Source organism: Lampetra fluviatilis, chromosome 5, assembly GCF_964198595.1.
Source record: "Lampetra fluviatilis chromosome 5, kcLamFluv1.1, whole genome shotgun sequence".
Taxonomy (NCBI): domain Eukaryota; kingdom Metazoa; phylum Chordata; class Hyperoartia; order Petromyzontiformes; family Petromyzontidae; genus Lampetra; species Lampetra fluviatilis.
This window is the reverse complement of record NC_136279.1, coordinates 18204891-18228737: the sequence shown is the minus strand read 5'-3', so window position 1 is coordinate 18228737 and position 23847 is coordinate 18204891. Positions and strand designations below refer to the sequence as shown.

At 53.4% G+C, this 23847-nt stretch overlaps 1 protein-coding gene across 2 annotated transcripts in view; it reads left to right on the top strand.

Annotated features, from left to right (window-relative positions):
- Window positions 1-2975: 2975 nt before the first annotated feature.
- PVALEF (parvalbumin like EF-hand containing) overlaps window positions 2976-23847 on the top strand; it is a 32795-nt gene continuing 11923 nt past the window's right edge. Inside the window, exon 1 of one of the 2 annotated variants that reach the window (XM_078857050.1) lies at window positions 2976-3130. The gene's annotated coding sequence lies outside the window, so the exon portion shown is untranslated. Of the gene's footprint in view, window positions 3131-19112; window positions 19431-23847 lie in introns of those variants that run through there. The other variant, XM_078857049.1, reaches the window with a different exon arrangement.

The following is a 23847-nucleotide window of genomic DNA, read 5'->3' as shown; positions in this document are numbered from 1 at the left end:
CGAGAGAAGCCGCCGCCGCCGCTACTGCTGCTGCTGCTCCTGTACGCGTTCCGTCTACGCTGCTCGGCTTGGATGAGGAGGACGAGACGCGGGGAGATGCGCTGAGGGAGATGCCGATCCCGACGCCATCTTAGCGGTGCATTAAGGGAGATGATGCTCTCCCTGTAGCTCTCTCTCTCTCGCTCTCTCTCTCGCTCTCTCCCTGTCGCTCTCTCCCTGTCGCTCTCTCTCTCGCTCTCTCTCTCGCTCTCTCTCTCGCTCTCCCCGCGTCATCCCTCCCCCCCCCCCACCGCTCTCTCCTCTCTCCCTCTCTGCTCTCTCGCCTCGCGAGCGTCTCACCCCCCTCCCCCTCTCTGTCGCTATTTCTCTGTTCCTTCCGTCTCTCTCTCTCCCCCCTCTCTCTCTTTCTCTCTCTCTGTGTGTTCCCTTCGTGTCTTCTGCTCCTCTCGCTTCGCTCTCCCTATCGCTTCGCGTCTCTCTGTCCCCCCCCCCCCATCTCTCTCTCCGCTGCCTATCTCTCATCCACTCTCTCTCCCTTAAATATCTTCCGTTTCTCTCTCTCTCTCTCTTACATATCTCATTTCCGCTCTATTGATCTCTGTCGTCTCTCCTGCTTATCTCTTGCTGATCTCCCTTGCCTTATCTCTCTCTTTTTTTACGATCAGTGGAAACAAGAAGATGCTCGGTGTAGTCGGCACTTTGCTTCGTTCATCATTTCGTTTTTTTTATTTTATTTTTTAAATAATTACTTTGCTTTATGTAAACCCCCACCTCTCGCTCACTCTCTCGCTCACTCTCTCGCTCACTCTCTCGCTCACTCTCGTTCTGCACGCAGCCCTTCTCGCAGTCCGACGGCCTCCGACGGGTAGCTCATGTCAGCATGCAGAGCTCCCCGTCATCTGCCACCGAGCACACGGCCTCCTCCATCGCCCACTGCTCCTTGAAGGCCGGCACTGCGTGGGTCAGCCGCGCCGCATGGCGGAACTCCAGCCCACACACCCTGGGGGCTCCGACCAGAGCGCGGAAGATGCCCAGGCTGCTGGCCGGACGTTTCCCCTTCCAGGGCCACCTTCCTCGCCCTGTGCATGGCGAGCTTGGCGTAGCCGACGAGCACGTTGACCAGCCCCTGAAGATGTTGGGGTCCTTCGCCCTTTTGGTATCCAAAGATGAGGACCGTCGGGGAGAAGTGGAGGATGAACCTTAGGAGGATGTTTTTGAGGACCTTGAACAACAAGTCCAGGCTCTTGCACTCCACGTATTGGTGCGCCACCGTCTCCAATTTACCGCAGAACCGGCACTCCGGGGACGTGTCGGTGAAGTGCGCCAGGGAGGCGTTGGTGGTGACGGTGCCGTGGGCGATGCTCCAGCTGAGGTCGCCGATGCGGTTGTACGTCGGGCTGGAGTAGAGTTGCCTCCAGCGAGGCCTCTCCGGAGAGATGCAGGGTAGCAGGGCTTTCCTCCAGGCATGGTCCTTGTACGCTCCTCAGGGTGTCCTGTTGGTGAAACCGCACCATGTAGGAGTAGAGCACCTTCCTCTTTACATTTGCGAAGGCCACCTCCGGTAGGTTTTCCAGCCGGCACAGGTTGTGATCCGCCTTCGCTTGTCGGCATTGGCGATGCAGTGGTACGACGGAGAGCTCCGGTGGAGGGGGACCGAGAGGGGCCTCGTCATCCCCAACGCCGATGGGGGGGGGGGGGGGTGGCGTTCTCCCCGCTGCCGCTGAGAAGGCCCCCTTGGCTTCGGCAGCCACCCGGAGCGACTGCAGCTCCCTGTCTTTGCGGCCATCACAGCTGGTCCGAGCCACCGGCCCCGTGTTCCAGGCACCACCAGATCTCCCGTCCTGGTGAGCCGCGCATTGGTGAGGCGCCTCTCCGTGCCGGGGGGTGGCGGTGGTGGACGGCAGCTTTGTCTGCGGGTTCCTGAGGATCGGTTCGAAGAGCAGATCTTCGGCCAATCGCGGCTGGTTCATCCTCCTGACGGCGAGGGAGCTCCATGTCTGCAGGACGCTCCTGTAGAAAGGTGGCAGCAGCTGTCCCAGTGGGAGGCCCTGCAGGTCCAAGTAGAATAGTTTGTTTGGAGCACTGCAGACCCCCCCCCCCCCCCAGCTGTTTGAGTAGGAAGGAGGCCGTGACGCTCCAGGCCGGTGCAGGGGTGGTGGCGTGCAGGAACTTGCGCGGCCTGCAGTCGGAAGGTGGCCAGCTGACTCCGCACGCACACCGGCCCGTGACCGCCCTAGTCCAGTTGGCAGGGACAGGATCCCAGCCGCGACCCGGTGTCCTCGAGCCCAACCAGAAGAAGTCGAGGACTCGCTTCTGAAGCGCGTTGACGAGGCTCATGGGGGGGGGGGGTGGGGGGGGGCGGTGCAGGGAGAAGAGTCGGTGCCACAGCATGGACGTCACCAGCTGGTTCACCACCACCTCTCTCCTCGTCTGTCTGCCACTCTTCCCTCTCCCAGTCGCTCCACATCTCCGTCTCTCTCTCTCTCGCTTCCTCTTCGTACAATGCGTCCATGTGCATCCACTGCTGGATAAGGACCTCCCCACGCCTTGCAGGGGCGTGGTTCATGGTGGTGGTGGCGGCTATTTGACCATACGCATTGATGGAGGTGGCGAGGACACACGTGAGGAGCATAGCAAGTACTGTACAACAAAACCATCGATTTGTGCTTCACTGCCCTGTGTTGCTCGTCACGTTGCGTAAACCTCCTCATCCCCCCCCGCCCCTCCCCCCCCTCCTCCGGAAGAGCCTATAGCAACCTGGCATGCACGCCAGTGGTGGTGTCCAGTCCATGCAAGCACCATCCAGGCTCACACCCGCTGAGCTTGCGAGACCTCGCGAGACCTGTGGATGCCTTCCCTGTCATTGCCCGCAGGCGCTTGAGCCCCCAGCCCCCACTCCCCCCCCCGTGTTCATTGGGGTTGTGAACGGGGACGTACGTGGAAGCGTGGTTGGGGTGGGAGTGGGGAGATATTATTAAAATGCGACGGCTGAAATAAAACAAGTAAAGGATGTGAACCTCGCGACGTGAGAAAAAATAAATGATTTCGCTCCCAGCACGAGCGCGACGTCGATGATATCGCAGCCGCCCTGAAAGGAAGCGCCGAGCGGAGAAGGGAAACCACATCGCAGGTTTGTGATCGGAATAAGTAGTCACCACCCCCCCCCCCTTCTCTCTGTTGACTCTCCCCCTTCATCTCTCCCTCCTCTGTCTCGTCCATCTCTCCTCCATCTCCTTCCCTCTCTCGCTCCCCACCCTCCTCTCTCTACCCCCCTCTCCCCCACCGATCCCTATCGCCCTCTCCCCCTCCCCTCTTTCCCACCATACCCCTCCCCTCAACCCCCTTCACGCTATCCCCCTATCTCCCTCCCCCCTTACCCACCTCTCCCCCCATACCCCTCCCCTCAACCCTCTCCCCCCCCCTCCCCCCTACCCCCCTCTCCCCCCATACCCCTCCCCTCAACCCCCCTCCCCCTATCCCCCCTCTCCCCCTCCCCCCCTCTCCCCCCATACCCCTCCCCTCAACCCCCCTTCACGCTATCCCCCTCTCCCTCCTCCCCCCTCCCCCCTCTCCCCCCATACCCCTCCCCTCAACCCCCCTCCCCCTATCCCCCCTCTCCCCCTCCCCCCCTCTCCCCCCATACCCCTCCCCTCAACCCCCCTTCACGCTATCCCCCTCTCCCTCCTCCCCCCTACCCCCCTCTCCCCCTCTCCCCCCATACCCCTCCCCCCAGCCCCCTCCCTCCCCCCCCATCCCCCCCCTCCCCCCGGCGGCGCGTGCCCGTCTCGAGGCGCGTGCACACCCGGAATATGGAGCAGCGCGCGCCGCGGGTGACGTCACCCGGCATCCGCGGCCCGGAGGAACACAAGGACAAAGGTCACCCGCGCGGCCCTTGACAGCGGGAGCAAAGTGCCGTCAGCGAGTCGCGGCACCGATGAAGGCCGCTGGCACCGTGGCACACGAGGGGGTCGGGGGGGGGGGGGGTGGCCAGCAACCACGCCCGGCCGCCTTTGTCTCCCGACACACCGCACCGCGGGTACTCATTTGAGGCTGAGTCGACCTAGGGGATGAGGCCCGGGACCGGCGCAGATAACGGCCGCGCTCACCGCTGCGCCACCGCTCCCCCCCACACACTGTACACATACAGTACACATACAGTACATGTAAATGCATAATCTGCCGGGCTCTATCCACGTGACCGCCACGATCCGTCTCGCTCCCTGGCACGCGAGCTCATCTCACCCGCTCCGTCTCCTCGTGGTCAACTGCTCAGAGAGAGAGAGGACGACTCGGAGAGAGAGAGAGGACGACTCAGAGAGAGAGGACGACTCAGAGAGAGAGGGGACGACTCAGAGAGAGAGGACGACTCAGAGAGAGGACGACTCAGAGAGAGAGGACGACTCAGAGAGAGAGAGGACGACTCAGAGAGAGAGGACGACTCAGAGAGAGAGGGGACGACTCAGAGAGAGGACGACTCAGAGAGAGAGAGGACGACTCAGAGAGAGAGAGGACGACTCAGAGAGAGAGGACGACTCAGAGAGAGGACGACTCAGAGAGAGAGGACGACTCAGAGAGAGGACGACTCAGAGAGAGGACGATTCAGAGAGAGAGAGGACGACTCAGAGATAGAGGACGACTCAGAGAGAGAGAGGACGACTCAGAGAGACAGAGGACGACTCAGAGAGAGAGGACGACTCAGAGAGAGAGAGGACGACTCAGAGAGAGGACGACTCAGAGAGAGGACGATTCAGAGAGAGAGAGGGCGACTCAGAGAGAGAGAGGACGACTCAGAGAGAGAGAGGACGACTCAGAGAGAGGACGACTCAGAGAGAGAGGACGACTCAGAGAGAGGACGACTCAGAGAGAGAGAGGACGACTCAGAGAGAGGACGACTCAGAGAGAGAGAGGACGACTCAGAGAGAGAGGACGACTCAGAGAGAGAGGACGACTCAGAGAGAGGACGACTCACAGAGAGAGAGAGGACGACTCAGAGAGAGAGAGAGGACGACTCAGAGAGAGAGAGGACGACTCAGCGAGAGAGAGAGAGGACGACTCAGAGAGAGAGGACGACTCAGAGAGAGGACGACTCACAGAGAGAGAGGGGACGACTCAGAGAGAGAGGACGACTCAGAGAGAGGACGACTCAGAGAGAGAGGACGACTCAGAGAGAGGACGACTCAGAGAGAGAGGACGATTCAGAGAGAGAGGACGACTCAGAGAGAGAGAGGACGACTCAGAGAGAGAGAGGACGACTCAGAGAGAGGACGACTCACAGAGAGAGAGGGGACGACTCAGAGAGAGAGGACGACTCAGAGAGAGGACGACTCAGAGAGAGAGAGGACGACTCAGAGAGAGGACGACTCAGAGAGAGAGGACGACTCAGAGAGAGAGAGGACGACTCAGAGAGAGAGGACGACTCAGAGAGAGGACGACTCAGAGAGAGAGGACGACTCAGAGAGAGAGGACGATTCAGAGAGAGAGAGGACGATTCAGAGAGAGAGGACCACTCAGAGAGAGAGGACGACTCAGAGAGAGAGGACGACTCAGAGAGAGAGGACGATTCAGAGAGAGAGAGGACGACTCAGAGAGAGAGGACGACTCAGAGAGAGAAGACGACTCAGAGAGAGAGAGGACGACTCAGAGAGAGGACGACTCAGAGAGAGAGGACGACTCAGAGAGAGAGAGGACGACTCAGAGAGAGGACGACTCAGAGAGAGAGGACGACTCAGAGAGAGGACGACTCAGAGAGAGAGGACGACTCAGAGAGAGAGAGGACGACTCAGAGAGAGAGAGGACGACTCAGAGAGAGAGAGGACGACTCAGAGAGAGAGAGGACGACTCAGAGAGAGAGAGGACGACTCAGAGAGAGAGAGGACGACTCAGAGAGAGAGGACGACTCAGAGAGAGGACGACTCACAGAGAGAGAGGGGACGACTCAGAGAGAGAGAGGACGACTCAGAGAGAGGACGACTCAGAGAGAGGACGACTCAGAGAGAGAGGACGATTCAGAGAGAGAGAGGACGACTCAGAGAGAGGACGACTCAGAGAGAGAGAGGACGACTCAGAGAGAGAGAGGACGACTCAGAGAGAGGACGACTCAGAGAGAGAGAGGACGACTCAGAGAGAGGACGACTCAGAGAGAGAGAGGACGACTCAGAGAGAGAGGACGACTCAGAGAGAGAGGACGACTCAGAGAGAGGACGACTCACAGAGAGAGAGAGGACGACTCAGAGAGAGAGAGGACGACTCACAGAGAGAGAGAGGACGACTCAGAGAGAGAGAGGACGACTCAGCGAGAGAGAGAGAGGACGACTCAGAGAGAGAGAGGACGACTCACAGAGAGAGAGAGGACGACTCAGAGAGAGAGGACGACTCAGAGAGAGGACGACTCACAGAGAGAGAGGGGACGACTCAGAGAGAGAGAGGACGACTCACAGAGAGAGAGAGGACGACTCAGAGAGAGAGGACGACTCAGAGAGAGGACGACTCACAGAGAGAGAGGGGACGACTCAGAGAGAGAGAGGACGACTCAGAGAGAGGACGACTCAGAGAGAGGACGACTCAGAGAGAGAGGACGATTCAGAGAGAGAGGACGACTCAGAGAGAGGACGACTCACAGAGAGAGAGGGGACGACTCAGAGAGAGTGTATCTCTATGAGTCTCTGTGTATCTCTGTGAGTCTCTGTGTGTCTCTATGCGTCTCTGTGTATCTCTATGAGTCTCTGTGTATCTCTATGAGTCTCTGTGTGTCTCTATGAGTCTCTGTGTATCTCTGTGAGTCTCAGTGTATCTCTATGGGTCTCTGTGTATCTCTATGAGTCTCAGTGTATCTCTATGGGTCTCTGTGTATCTCTATGAGTCTCTGTGTATCTCTATGAGTCTCTGTGTATCTATATGAGTATCTGTGTATCTCTATGGGTCTCTGTGTATCTATATGAGTCTCTGTGTATCTCTATGAGTCTCTGTGTATCTATATGAGTCTCTGTGTATCTCTATGAGTCTCTGTGTATCTATATGAGTCTCTGTGTATCTCTATGAGTCTCTGTGTATCTATATGAGTCTCTGTGTATCTCTATGAGTCTCTGTGTATCTATATGAGTCTCTGTGTATCTCTATGAGTCTCTGTGTATCTATATGAGTCTCTGTGTATCTCTATGAGTCTCTGTGTATCTATATGAGTCTCTGTGTATCTCTATGAGTCTCTGTGTATCTATAAGAGTCTCTGTGTATCTCTATGAGTCTCTGTGTATCTATATGGGTCTCTGTGTATCTCTATGAGTCTCTGTGTATCTATATGAGTCTCTGTGTATCTCTATGAGTCTCTGTGTATCTATATGAGTCTCTGTGTATCTCTATGGGTCTCTTTGTATCTCTCTGTATCTCTGTGTCTCTATGTGTCTCTGTGTGTCTCTATGAGTCTCTGTGTATCTCTATGAGTCTCTGTGTATCTCTATGAGTCTCTGTGTATCTCTATGAGTCTCTGTGTGTCGCTATGAGTCTCTGTGTATCTCTATGTGTCTCTGTGTATCTCTATGAGTCTCTGTGTGTCTCTATGTGTCTTTCTGTATCTCTATGAGTCTCTGTGTATCTCTGTGTCTCTATGAGTCTCTATGTTTCTCTGTATCTCTATGCGTCTCTGTGTGTCTCTATGTGTCTTTCTGTATCTCTATGCGTCTCTGTGTATCTCTGTGTCTCTATGGGTCTCTATGAGTCTCTGTGTATCTCTATGCGTCTCTGTGTATCTCTGTGTCTCTATGGGTCTCTATGTTTCTCTGTATCTCTATGCGTCTCTGTGTATCTCTATGCGTCTCTGTGTATCTCTATGTGTCTCTGTGTCTCTCTGTGTCTCTCTGTATCTCTATGTGTCTCTGTGTATCTCTATGTGTCTCTCTGTATCTTTGTGTCTCTATGGGTCTCTATGTGTCTCTGTGTATCTCTATGTGTCTCTATGTATCTCTGTGTCTCTATGTATCTCTATGTCTCTCTGTATCTCTATGTCCCTATGGGTCTCTATGTGTCTCTGTGTGTCTCTATGCGTCTCTGTGTATCTCTATGTGTCTCTGTGTATCTCTGTGTCTCTATGGGTCTCTATGTGTCTCTCTGTATCTCTATGCGTCTCTGTGTGCCACAATCGCATTTGCGATCGTCTCTCAACGGTTGTCCACCCTCGTCCCAGAGTATCCTCCATCGATATCACAACAACAACAACAACAAGAAGGGTGACAGTGAACAGGATTTGACGTGTCGGTGTGACGGTCATGAATCTCGCGTGTGACTCTCATTGGACACGGCGCCGAGTTGAGGCAGAGGGAGCTCACTTTGCCCGGCGGTGGTCTCGGGACGCACGGCACGCGAATCTCCAAAAGTGACCCTTCGAACTCGCTCAACAACAACGATAACAAAAGAGAGAGAGAGAGACCGGGAACGAAACATTTCTTTGGACCGGGCCATCAAACAAAGACGGTGGTGACCGCATCGCGCGGGGGCTTCTGCGGACGTCCGGAGCGTTTTTATCCTTCCGATACGAGGAAGCCACTGGAGCTAGAGCACTTTAGAATCATCCGGATTGAAAACTCATGTCTTTCAGAAGTGCTTTTCGTGTGTTTAGATCGCTGTCCTTCTCCCCGCACCAACGGTTGGCTACGCACGATGCGAGATAAGATCGAGGTGCGCTCGAAAGACGCCGTGCCAACCCGATCATGCACAGCCCTGCCAAGCCACGTGATCTCCGGGCAGAAGCTCCCGACTTCTTTTTTTTTTCATCAGAATCTTTATTTGTACTGCAGGAGAAATCCGAAAAGCTATGAAGCTCGTTTTTTCACAGCTGACCAGTAGGGGCACGGGGTCAGAACGTTATAACGATACAAAAACACCGATCGGAGTGCACTGTATAGGAAAGGTAAACATATCACTTAAATATACAACTATATATATTTAAATTTCGATTTAAAGCTTTCGTGACTGCAGGGATTCATCTTCTTGGTTCTTTCGGTAAAGTCACGTAGAAGGGAAGTAATAAAATAATAAAAATAAAACATAATAAAATAATTCTCACGACGCTTCGGCCACAACGCAAGCAGCCGTCCTCAGGTGGAGAACAGGTCCGTGACCTTACCGAAACAACCAAGAAGATATATATATTTTATTTTCTTACCAAGTAAAGCCCACTGAGCTATTAGTTTATTTTTCAGAAGCAATCTGGCCACAAATGATAGTTCAACGAAGTGGCTTATCATGCGGAAATTTATAGCAGCCAAATAATAAAAAAAAAATACTGTATCGTTGGTTAAATTTCGATTTAAAGCTTTCGTGACTGCAGGGATTCATCTTCTTGGTTCTTTCGGTAAAGTCACGTAGAAGGGAAATAATAAAATAATAAAAATAAAACATAATTCAATAATTCTCACGACGTAATGTTTTATTTTTATTATTTTATTATTTCCCTTCTACGTGACTTTACCGAAAGAACCAAGAAGATGTACCCTTGGTTCTTTCGGTAAAGTCGCGTAGGCAGAAAACAAAATCAAAATTCAAACTTTTTCGCTCTGCTGCCCAGATATGGGAGCTCCTGCCTGAACACATCGTCGGCGAAATCACCGAGTCTGGTCTTCAGGTCCTTCGAATGCCGGGCACGCACACGGGACCACCCTCCTAACTCCACCACGCTCCTTGCAGGGACAACTGAGTCTTTGAGCCTTAGCGAACCGATGACTCATATTCCGATGGGATGTGCCGATGTCTGATATGGCTGTTCTAGATTTGAAGCTTTCGTGACTGCAAGGATTCCTATTCTTAGGTTTTTTCGGTAAAGTCACGTAGTTAATAAAATAAAAATAAAAAAATAAAAAAATCACGACGTTTCGGAGGCAACACAAGCTTCCGTCTTCAGGTGGAACCGTCACAGTACGATAGCTGTATCTACGTGACTTTACCGAAAAACCTACGAATATGATATGGCTGTTGTTCACAATTGCACTCAGTAAATACCAAAAATAATGACATTGCATTCTTACGCTTAGGTTTTTTCGGTAAAGTCACGTAGGTAAAAAAAATAACTAAAGTAAAATAATAATAAATGAAAATAAATCAATAAAATCACAACGTTAACGGAGGAAGCTTGTGTTGCCTCCGAAACGTCGTGATTTTATTGATTTATTTTCATTTATTATTATTTTACTTTTGTTATTTTTTACCTGCGTGACTTTACCGAAAAAACAAAGAGTATGAATCCTTGCAGTCACGAAAGCTTCAAATCTAGAATTAAATTGCATTCTATTTGAAAATATAACACCCACATGACCAACGGTCATCGCAGCGAGCAGCGGCGCCGCCTGGCGGACAAATTGCGGTACTGCACTCAACGCAAACTGGGCGTGCGGGGGGCATTGCCAGAGGGAAGGGGCATTACAGCAGATATCGAGTATCGACAGAGAGATGGGCATTGCCGCAGAGACGAGAAGAGGGTTTTGCAGGAGAGGTAGAAGATTCTCGAAGAGATGGACATGGCCAGCAAGATATATGGTATCAACAGAGGCAAGGGCATTATCAGAGGGATGGGCATTCCCGCAGATATAGGGAAGGGCATTATCAGAGGGAAGCGAATCAATAGAGAGAAGGGCATTATTGGGCTAGGGTTGTGTAAATGGGCTATGGTTAGGGCACAGGTTAGCACGATGGGCTATGGTTAGTAGAGTTGGGTTTTAAGGGTTGAGTTCCATGAGCTTTGTGGTCAGGGGCTGTTGGGTTACGATGAGTTGACACGGTGAGGGCTCGAGGCATGCCTGGTTAGTCGAGAGGGAGATGTGGAGGGGGGAGGGGGGGTGTTAGGTCTGGGGGTTGTGCTTGGGTCACGGATCTTCAGTGGGGTTTAATGATGAGGCCGCGTGACAATTCCTCACCTTTAATGGCCAATTAGAGCGAGGCGGATTTGAAGCTCGCCCCGATGTCACTTGCCGACGTTGATAATTACGCGACGAGATCGAGGGGCAAATATCTCCCCACGCCCGTATGACTGTGGGGCGGGGGGGGAAGTGCCGTTAGCGAGGCCAATAACAACAACAACACCAACAACAACACCAACAACAACAACCACACCAACCACACCAACACCAAAACCAACAAAACTAACACCACCAACACCACCAACAACACCATCACCACCACCAACAACAACACCACCAACACCACCACCACCAACACCACCACCATCAACACCAGCTACATCAACAACACCACCAACCACACCAACAACACCACCACCAACACCACCACCAGCAACACCAGCAACACCAACAACACCACCAACCACACCAACAACAACAGCACCACCAACACCACCACCAACAACAACACCACCAACACCACCACCAACAACACCAACATCAACACCACCAACAACACCACCACCACCACCAACAACAACAACACCACCAACACCAACAACACCAACATCAACACCACCAACACCACCACCATCAACACCAACATCAACACCAACATCAACACCAACATCAACACCACCAACAACACCACCACCAACAACACCACCAACACCAACAACACCAACATCAACACCACCAACACCACCACCATCAACACCAACATCAACACCAACATCAACACCAACATCAACACCACCAACAACACCACCACCATCAACACCAACATCAACACCACCAACAACACCACCACCAACAACACCAACAACAACACCACCACCATCAACACCAACATCAACACCACCAACAACACCACCACCAACAACACCAACAACAACACCACCAACACCAACAACACCAACAACAACGCCCAAGGTACGCGACTTTGAGGCCGGGTTCGCTCAGGGGAGAGCCCCACAACGTCGCTCAGACGTTCGCTTCGTGGCTGGTGGCCGCGAACCGATTTCACGCCGGGTCCGTCGAGCAGTGCGCTGACCCCCGCGTCACCGCCCCCCCCCACACACACAAAGACAAGATAAAGATCCCCCCTCCCCCGTATAGCATTAACAGGCTGTTGGGGCAAGTGCTGTTAGCGAGCACCTATGAAGGGTGGAACGGTACACGAGGGGGTGGGTGGCCAGCAGCACGCCCGGCCGCCTTTGTCTCTCCAGTGGAGATGTTTACACACCGCACCAAGTACTCATTTCAGGCTGAGTCAACCTAGGGGAGGTCCAGGACCGATTCAGATAATCGTCACTGGGTGTTGGCCGTGACCGGCATTCGAACCCGGGTCGCCAGGTTCGTAGCGTAGCGCGCTAACCACGACACTAACGCTTTTTCCCCATACGCACACACATACATCACTTACAAACACAGAATCAGAATCTTTATTTACGCTCGAGGAATCCGATGGAGGAATCCGATGAGCTATCAAGCTCTTTGTCACAGATGGCCAGTCGGGGCAAGGGGTCAGAACATTCCAAAAATCACACTACAAAAAAAACACACTAGACACACACACTCCGCACATACAAAAGACAAAGATCCCCCGTATAGCCTTAACAGACTGTAGGGGCAAGTGCTGTTAGCGAGCACCTATGAAGGCCGGAACGGTACACGAGGGGGTGGGTGGCCACAGAGGCCGATCTTGACACCGTTGGTACCAATCATCGGCAAGTCCACTTAGCTCCATATCCTCTCTTACCAATTCATTCCATCTCTTCTCGAACCCGTGTCGTGCCCGTTAATCCCCCTCTATCCGGCCGAACAATAGCTGTTTGGGCATGCAATGGCTGAGCATGCGGGCTACATGGCCCAGCCAACGCAGCCTTTCCTGCCGGAGAAGTTTACTGATAGGAATGTGTCCAGATCTTTAAAGGATTTGTGAGCATAGATAAGGGAAGGCATGACCGTGGCCGAGAAGACCCGAAGCTTCGTGTGGTGCGACAGACCAGATAGCTTCCACACAGCGTTACACTGCCGATGAAAAGATAATGCCGCTCGACTGATTCGGAGAGAGACCTCTGCTGTCAACCCGAAGCTGGTCATGAGCACACTGCTCAGGTACTGAAACATCTGCACTCTGCCCACAACTGCCTCGCCAATGGGGAGTTGAGGGGGTGGAGTGTTTGATGGCACAAACCACCCAGGCAGGTGCTTAGTTTTGTAGTGGCGGATGATAGTAGCACGCTCCAGGTCAAGCAGCAGTGCCTCCAACTCCTTCTCTGGGTGAGCAGCAATCACCAGATCATCAGCATACATAACATGGTTGACCAATAGGGAGCCATCCCTCGACCGCACCCGGGCATCGATCAGCCTCCCATTGTATCTGTACCTGATGGAGACTCCTTCGGTACAGCCATGAAAAGCTTCTCAAACTACGTGGTCGATAAAGATGTTAAATAATGTGGGAGCCAGAGGACATCCCTGTCGCGCGCCAAGGTGAACAGGAAATGCCTCTGACTCCCAGCCACGTACCTTTATCCGGGCCTGTCCACCATTATGAAGGACCTTAATGATTGTGAGCAGAGAGTCAGGGATTCCGAAAGCATGAATAACAACCCATAGACCTTGACCAGGTCAATAAAGCAGAGATGTGGGTCCTGTTGGAATTCCACACATCTCTGTTGTAGCAGACGGGGAGAAAATAGAACCTCCTAGGCCTGAGACCACATTTGTGGCTCTGCAAGCCTCTCATCAGCGTGCCTAGCAAGGCGATGTTGAATCATCTTTGCCAGAACCTTTCCCGGGACACTGAGGAGAGAGATGCCCCTGTACTTAAATTTTGACTTAAAACTTTCGTGACTGCAGGAATTCATATTTTTTTGGTTCTTTCGGTAAAGTCACGGAGAAAAAAAATAACAATTAAATAAAGTGAATAAAAATATCACGACGTTTCGATCTCCCCTGTAGTTGTTACAGTATGTGCGGTTCCCCTTCTTAAAGAGCAGGGCATCCTTCCAATCCTGCGGAACCCATCCGGTGGTCCAGACTGTTGTTATGATGTCATGTAGGGCAGTCTGTGCACAAACGCCACCCTCCCTCAACATTTCGCTTGCTAGATCATCTCTGCCCGGTGCCTTTCCTGGTCTCAGACTCCGGATCGCCTTTAGTACTTCCTCAACAGATGGCGCTTCAGCCAGCCTCACAGGGGGTGACTAATTCTTCCAATATTTGAGGCACCGCAGCCTCAGCAGGGTCATCCCCACTTTGCTCCATGATGTGTTCTGGGCTGACACACACACACACACGTACATTTTTTAAAATTATAAATATAGTAACAACAACAACAGCCGTTATTCGTCACGAAGCGATGGTTCACTTTGGTGCACTTTGAGGCCAACTGAAGCGTCGCATGCTTGCTGGCAGCAGATGATCACGGAGAGAGCCAGGTGTTATAGGTTAACTCGGTTCATCTATAAACTGACTGAGGTGATTTGAAGCTTTCGTGACTGCAAGGAATCATATTCTTAGGGTTTTTCGGTAAAGTCACGTAGGTAAAACATCAAAATTAATGAAAATAAAATAAAACAAAAATCACGACGTTTCGGAGGCAACACAAGTCTCCGTCATCAGGTGGGACCGTCACAGCCGAATTAGCTGCATCAAGTGAGGCAATGATTCAAGAAGTAATCCCTTATAAGCAAGTTGTAATCCCTTATAAGCAAGTTGCTTATAAGGGATTACTTCTTGAATCATTGCCTCACTTGATGCAGCTAATTCGGCTGTGACGGTCCCACCTGATGACGGAGACTTGTGTTGCCTCCGAAACGTCGTGATTTTTGTTTTATTTTATTTCCATTAATTTTGATGTTTTACCTACGTGACTTTACCGAAAAACCCTAACAATATGACTGAGGTGACTAAGACAAAAGTCCCCCGTGTAGTCTTCACGGACTTCTTGGGGCAAGTGCTGTTAGCGAGCCGCTATGAAGGCCGGCACGCGAAGGGGTGGGTGGCCAACGCGATGTTCATACATCGTACGAGGTACTCATTTGAGGCTGAGTCAAGCTAGGGGAGGCCCAGGACCGCTTCAGATAGTCGACACTTGGTGCTGGTTTGTAGCGCACCGCGCGAACCGCCGAAAACGCGTACACACGGACACACGTACACACGGACACACGTACACACGGACACACGTACACACGGACACACGTACACACGGACACACGTACACACGGACACACGGACACACAGACACACGTACACACGGACACACGTACACACGTACACACGGACACACGTACACACGGACACACGGACACACAGACACACGTACACACGGACACACGGACACACAGACACACGTACACACGGACACACGTACACACGTACACACGGACACACGTACACACGGACACACGTACACACAGACACACGTACACACGTACACACGTACACACGTACACACGTACACACGGACACACGTACACACGGACACACGGACACACAGACACACGTACACACGGACACACGGACACACAGACACACGTACACACGGACACACGTACACACGTACACACGGACACACGTACACACGGACACACGTACACACGGACACACGGACACACATAAACACAGACACACGTACACACGGACACACGTACACACGTACACACGGACACACGGACACACGGACACACATAAACACAGACACACGTACACACAGACACACGTACACACGTACACACGTACACACGGACACACGGACACACGTACACACAGACACACGTACACACGTACACACGGACACACGTACACACGTACACACGTACACACGTAAACACGGACACACGGACACACGTACACACGGACACACGTACACACAGACACACGTACACACGTACACACGGACACACGTACACACGTACACACGTACACACAGACACACGTACACACGTACACACGTACACACGTAAACACGGACACACGTACACACAGACACACGGACACACATAAACACAGACACACGTACACACAGACACACGTACACACGTACACACGGACACACGTACACACAGACACACGTACACACGTACACACGTACACACGTAAACACGGACACACGTACACACGTACACACGGACACACGTACACACATAAACACGTACACACAGACACACGTACACACGTACACACAGACACACGGACACACGGACACACGGACACACGGACACACGTAAACACGGACACACGTACACACGTACACACGGACACACGTACACACGTACACACGTACACACATAAACACGGACACACGTACACACGTACACACGGACACACGTACACACGTACACACGTACACACATAAACACGGACACACGTACACACAGACACACGTACACACGTACACACGGACACACGTACACACGTACACACATAAACACGGACATACGTACACTCGTACACACGGACACACGTACACACGTACACACGTACACACATAAACACGGACACACGTACACACGTACACACGGACACACGGACACACGTACACACGGACACACGGACACACGTACACACGTACACACAGACACACGTACACACGTACACACGTACACACGGACACACGGACACACATAAACACGTACACACGTACACACGTACACACGGACACACGTACACACGTACACACGGACACACGTACACACGTACACACGTACACACATAAACACGGACATACGTACACACGTACACACGGACACACGTACACACGGACACACGGACACACGTACACACGTACACACGTACACACGTACACACGGACACACGGACACACATAAACACGTACACACGTACACACGGACACACGTACACACGTACACACGTACACACGTACACACGGACACACGTAAACACGTACACACGGACACACATAAACACGTACACACGTACACACGTACACACGTACACACGGACACACGGACACACATAAACACGTACACACGTACACACGTACACACGGACACACGTACACACGTACACACGGACACACGTACACACGTACACACATAAACACGGACACACGTACACACGTACACACGGACACACGGACACACGTACACACGGACACACGGACACACGTACACACGTACACACAGACACACGTACACACGTACACACGTACACACGGACACACGGACACACGTACACACGTACACACGTACACACGGACACACGTACACACGTACACACGGACACACGTACACACGGACACACGTAAACACGTACACACGGACACACATAAACACGTACACACATAAACACGTACACACGTACACACGTACACACGGACACACGTACACACGGACACACAGACACACGTACACACGTACACACGTACACACGGACACACGTACACACGGACACACGTACACACGGACACACGGACACACGTACACACGGACACACGTAAACACGTACACACGGACACACATAAACACGTACACACATAAACACGTACACACGTACACACGTACACACGGACACACGTACACACGTGCACACGGACACACGTACACACGTACACACGTACACACGTAAACACGGACACACGTACACACGTACACCGCGCACGCACACCAACACAGGATTGACGCAATTATAAATACACACACACACACGCAACCAACACCCCAACACTCCAACACACACGCGCGCACATACATTCACTCGCATGAGAGTTGGCAAAACAACACACACGCACGCATTTACACGTTCACTCAAATACACACACACACTCGAAGGCAAAGACCCCCCGTATAGCCTTAACGGACTGTTGGGGCAAGTGCTGTTAGCGAGCACCTATTAAGACCGCCTCGGCGAACTATGAAGTGCTATGACCAGAATAACGCCCGGCCGCCTTTGTCTCCCCAAACAAAGACCCCCCGTATATCTTGTTGTTAGCGAGCACCTATGAAGGGCCGCACGGCACACGAGGGGGTGGGTGACCAACACCACGCCCGGCCGCCTTTGTCTCCCCAGTGGCGATGTTTACACACCGCACCAGGTACTCATTTTAGGCTGAGTCGACCTAGGGCAGGCCCAGGACCGGTTCTGTTAATCGTCACTGGGAAGTTGGTGGCCGTGATCGGGAATCCAACTCACAAAGCCCCACCAACCCACAAACACATCCTAGCCCTGCACACACGCACATCCTACCCCCTCCAGCCGCACACATGCACATACCCCCACCACTTCCCATCCACCCACGAACACCCGTACAGACAAAGGTCACCCGTATAGCCTTTTAAATACTGTTGGGGGCAAGTGCGCTTAGCGAGTAGAACCTAGGAAGGCCGGAATGAAGGCCGGAACGACACACTGCTGACGGTTGGCACACCGCACCAGGTACCAATTTGAGGCTGAGCCGACGTAGGGGAGGACCAGAACCGGTTTAGATACTCACCACTGTTATTGGTAGTGAGCGGGACATCGAACTCGGGTTCGCAGCGAGGCGCGTTAACCGCTGCACCACCGCTCGTCAACACGCACAAACATAGACAAAGATCCCCCATATAGCCTTACCATACTATAGGGGCAAGTGCTGTTAGCAAGTAACACCTATGAAGGCTGGAACGGTACACGAGGGGGTGGTTGGCCAGCACCCCGCCCGACCGCCTTTGTCTCCCCAGCCGCAATGTTTACACACCGCACCAGGTACTCATTTGAGGCCGAGTCGACCTAGGGGAGGAGGCCCAGGACTGGTTCAGATAATCGTCACTGGCGGTGTAGTCCGCGAGCGGGAATCGAACCCGGATCGCCGGGTTCGTTACGCAGCGCGCTCACCACTGCACCACCGCTCCCCAACAGACGACACACGCACAGACGCGCATCCTTCCCATCCTTCCACCCCACACGTCCAAGCGCCCCCCCCCCCGCACCCCTCCCCAAGGCCACCCCCCGCTCCCCCGCCTTCACATTGCCCCCCCCCCCCCAACCCCTCCTCCCCCCCCACCAGCAGACCATCTGAGCCTCCCACTGCGCGCGGGGGGGGGGCGAGGTGGGGGGGGGGTCAGGAGGCGATGAGAGACGCGAGATGCGACGGAGCCTAGATTAATTAGGGGGCCTCTCCGTTGGGGTAGAGTAGAGAGGGGGGGGGGTCAGAGGGAGGAAGGGGCTGAACCCCTATAATCCTCAAGAGCCCCCCCCCCTCCTCCCCTATTAATAGGGATCTCCAATGCACAGGGACCACGTCTCCTCTCTTTATATAAAGGGGATGAGCAGGGGCCCTGGGATGAGACGGGGATAAGACGCGATCTGTGTGTGAGTGTGTTCGTGCGTGGTGTGTGCGGCCTGCGACCGGGAGACCTGGGGGAGACATCTCCACTGCTGCACTGCGACAGACGCGGACACGTAGACAGACGTAGACGCAGACGGACGGTCTATCAGAGAGAGAGAGAGCGCGCGAGAGAGAGAGAGATACAGGAGAGAAAGCAGAGGAAGATTTTGATCTTTTGAATCTGAGAGGAGAGCGTGCCTCAAGTGGTCGAGGTGAGAGAGGCGGGCTGGTTGTTGTTGTTGATGTTGTTGTGGTGGTGGTGGTGAGATTCGTGGAAACATTGAGACCACTTTTATGGAAGTCTGCATCGATTATTATTTTTCGCGATTATTGTATTTTTTTTTTCTCTTCACGATGGGCGGCGTCGATTAATCGATTCTTGCTGGGATCGAGCACTTGGCCGTAAATCGAACCCGTGTTTGTATCCCTTAAAGTTGGTCCTCAATCCTTAGCAGACTACAACATCCCTTAATCCCATCGGGTTTTTTTGGTGAGGGGTCAACGATCGGGTCGTGATGTGGGTCTTGGGTTAGGATGAAGGTCGGGGTTAGGGTCGTGGGTGGGATAGGGTTGTGGTTGTGTTAGGGTTGTGGTGGGTTAGGGTTGTGGTTGTGTTGGGGTTGTGGTTGTGTTGGGGTTGTGGTTGGTTTAGGGTTGTGGTGGGTTAGGGTTGTGGTTGTGTTAGGGTTGTGGTGGGTTAGGGTTGTGGTTGTGTTGGGGTTGTGGTTGTGTTGGGGTTGTGGTTGGTTTAGGGTTGTGGTTGGGTTAGGGTTGTGGTGGGCTAGGGTTGTGGTTGGGTTAGGGTTGTGGTTGGGTTAGGGTTGTGGTTGGGTTAGAGTTGTGGTTGGGTTGTGGTTGTGGGTGGGTTAGGGTTGTGGTTGGGTTAGGGTTGTGGTTGGGTTAAAGTTGTGGTTGAGTTAGGGTTGTGGTTGGGTTGGGGTTGTGGTTGGGTTGGGGTTGTGGTTGGTTAGGACTGTGGTTGGGTTAGGGTTGTGGTTGGGTTAGGGTTGTGGTTGGGTTAGGACTGTGGTTGGGTTAGGGTTGTGGTTGGGTTAGGACTGTGGTTGGGTTAGGGTTGTGGTTGGGTTTGGGTTGTGGTTGGGTTAAGGTTGTGGTTGGGTTAGGGTTGTGGTTGGGTTGGGGTTGTGGTTGGGTTTGGGTTGTGGTTGGGTTAGGGTTGTGGTTGGGTTGGGGTTGTGGTTGGGTTATGGTTGTGGTTGGGTTAGGTTGTAGTTGGGTTAAGGTTGTGGTTGGGTTAAGGTTGTGGTGGGTTAGGGTTGTGGTTGGGTTGTGGTTGGGTGAGGGTTGTGGTTGGGTTAGGGTTGTGGTTGGGTTGTGGTTGGGTTTGGGTTGTGGTTGGGTTGTGGTTGTGGTTGGGTTTGGGTTGTGATTGGGTTGTGGTTGTGGTTGGGTTAGGGTTGTGGGTGGGTTAAGGTTGTGGTTGGGTTGTGGTTGTGGTTGTGTTAGGGTTGTGGTTGGGTGAGGGTTGTGGTTGGGTTAGGGTTGTGGTTGGGTTGTGGTTGTGGTTGGGTTTGGGTTGTGGTTGGGTTGTGGTTGTGGTTGGGTTAGGGTTGTGGGTGGGTTAAGGTTGTGGTTGGGTTGTGGTTGTGTTAGGGTTGTGGTTGGGTGAGGGTTGTGGTTGGGTTGTGGGTGGGTTAGGGTTGTGGTTGGGTTAGGGTTGTGGTTGGGTTAGGGTTGTGGTTGGGATGTGGTTGGGTGAGGGTTGTGGTTGAGTTAGGGTTGTGGTTGGGTTAGGGTTGTGGTTGGGTTGTGGGTGGGTTAGGGTTGTGGTTGGGTTAGGGTTGTGGTTGGGTTAGGGTTGTGGTTGGGTTGTGGTTGGGTGAGGGTTGTGGTTGAGTTAGGGTTGTGGTTGGGTTAGGGTTGTGGTTGGGTTGTGGTTGGGTGAGGGTTGTGGTTGGGTTAGGGTTGTGGTTGGGTTAGGGTTGTGGGTGGGTTAGGGTTGTGGTTGGGTTGTGGTTGGGTGAGGGTTGTGGTTGGGTTAGGGTTGTGGGTGGGTTAAGGTTGTGGTTGAGTTAGGGTTGTGGGTGGGTTAGGGTTGTGGGTGGGTTAAGGTTGTGGTAGGGTGAGGGTTGTGGTTGGGTTAGGGTTGTGGTTGGGTTGTGGTTGTGGTTGGGTTGTGGTTGGGTTGTGGTTGTGGTTGTGGTTGGGTTGTGGTTGTGGTTGGGTTAGGGTTGTGGGTGGGTTAAGGTTGTGGTTGGGTTGTGGTTGTGTTAGGGTTGTGGTTGGGTGAGGGTTGTGGTTGGGTTGTGGGTGGGTTAGGGTTGTGGTTGGGTTAGGGTTGTGGTTGGGTTAGGGTTGTGGTTGGGATGTGGTTGGGTGAGGGTTGTGGTTGAGTTAGGGTTGTGGTTGGGTTAGGGTTGTGGTTGGGTTGTGGGTGGGTTAGGGTTGTGGTTGGGTTAGGGTTGTGGTTGGGTTAGGGTTGTGGTTGGGTTGTGGTTGGGTGAGGGTTGTGGTTGAGTTAGGGTTGTGGTTGGGTTAGGGTTGTGGTTGGGTTGTGGTTGGGTGAGGGTTGTGGTTGGGTTAGGGTTGTGGTTGGGTTAGGGTTGTGGGTGGGTTAGGGTTGTGGTTGGGTTGTGGTTGGGTGAGGGTTGTGGTTGGGTTAGGGTTGTGGGTGGGTTAAGGTTGTGGTTGAGTTAGGGTTGTGGGTGGGTTAGGGTTGTGGGTGGGTTAAGGTTGTGGTAGGGTGAGGGTTGTGGTTGGGTTAGGGTTGTGGTTGGGTTGTGGTTGTGGTTGGGTTGTGGTTGGGTTGTGGTTGTGGTTGGGTGAGGGTTGTGGTTGGGTTGTGGTTGGGTTGTGGTTGTGGTTGGGTGAGGGTTGTGGTTGGGTTGTGGTTGGGTTGTGGTTGTGGTTGGGTGAGGGTTGTGGTTGCGTTAGAGTTGTGGTTGGGTTGGGGTTGTGGTTGTGGTTGGGTTGTGGGTGGGATAGGGTTGTGGTGGATTATGGTTGTGGTTAGGTGAGGGTTGTGGTTGGGTTCGGGTTGTGGTTGGGCTAGCGCTGTGGTTGGGTTTAGTATTGTAAGTTGTCGTTGGGTTTAGGGTTAGGGATTGGCACAGTGTCGTGGGCTTGGATTGATGCCATGGTTCGGGTTCAGGGTTCGGGCCACGTACACGGGTTCGTGTTGGAACCAAGCTCTAGGTGAAGGGTTCGAGTCGAGAGTTCGGGCTATGAAACGCATGAGGGTGCCTACCCATCCGCGGTGCACGAAACGAGTTGCCACTTTGCGGACGCGTCAACCGAGGTCGTCCAACGAGTAGTCTCGCATCCGTCATGGTAACGTCGAATTTCCACCACCGAATTCTTAAGCCGCTCGGTGCTCGTTTGAGTTGGAAGCTCGCTTTGAACCTACCGCTGCCCTTGTGAGAGGGAGCGGGTTTTGCCTGTGAGCGCTTGTGACCACGGAGGGTCGAGTCGGGGGGCCTGGGGTTCATGGTTTACGAGTCAGGGCTTGGCGTCTGATCGCCGGCGCCGGAATGCGACCTTATCTCGCCAAGATCTCGCAAGCTGAAGCTGGGGTCGAGCCCGACTAATGTTTCATGCCGTTCACCAGGCTCGACCGGCAGAGCGTCGAATTAACATTCGACGATTTTAAATTCAACTCGTTGCGCGCCACCGCATCGGTCAGTATCCGATCGCTGTTGGTGAGAAAGAGCGAGGGGTGTGGAGAGAGGGAGGGGACGACTCAGATACACGAGGAGGAACCGCAGACGGAAGCGGGAAGGAAGCAGCAGCAGCAGCAGCGATCCTTTTGCCAAATCCTCCCCGTCTCCCTCCCCGCAAGCTCTGCGGTCCTCTGTATATTAAGGTGTCGTCGGCCAACGAGCGAGTGGTGGACACTCTCGTTGCAGCACGACCCATGGTTGTACTGCACTCCCTAGGCCTCCCACCGACCCGCGGCTAAGCAGCAGCGTGGGGTCAAGCATGGTCATGTGGCACCACTGTGAGTGTGTGTGTGGGGGCGAATCGCCTAGCAGTGGACTGACAAGTTGCTGCACTTGCGTGTGCGCGTCGAGACGGAGGCTGAGTTAGTGAGGGTAGCGGCTAAGCCTTCTGGGTGAGTGCCGGGGCTGAACGCGAAGCGTCAGAGCGACGGCGATGGGTTAGAGCCGCGCTCGGCTGCGGCGGCCCACGCTGCATCGCTAAGGGCTGCTGCCTCGCTAAGGCGTGATTCATGAAGGACCATCGCCGTCTCGTATTGGCCGCATTGCATTGGCGGCTCTTGAAATTATTGAGGGTTTGTTCTTGTTGTTGTTGTTGTTTTACCGAATTCGAAAACAAAAAAATCCCTTCTTGTGATTTGGATTTTGCCGACCCCTCGGGTAGAGTCGGGGCGAGGAGGGAGCGGGCTGTGAGTGCGTTTGGTGTTCGGGTCCGGGCTGTTGTTGACCTCACGATTGTCCACCACCTTGAGCCAGGACTACGATTGTCTGCTGTGTGCCCGGCTGTCTGGCCTGTGTGCTGTGTGTCTGGCTGTCTGCTCTGTGTGCTGTGTGTCTGGCCTGTCTGGTTTGTGTGCTGAGTGTCTGGCTGTCTGGTCTGTGTGCTGTGTGTCCGGCTGTCTGGTTTGTGTGCTGAGTGTCTGGCTGTCTGCTCTGTGTGCTGTGTGCCCGG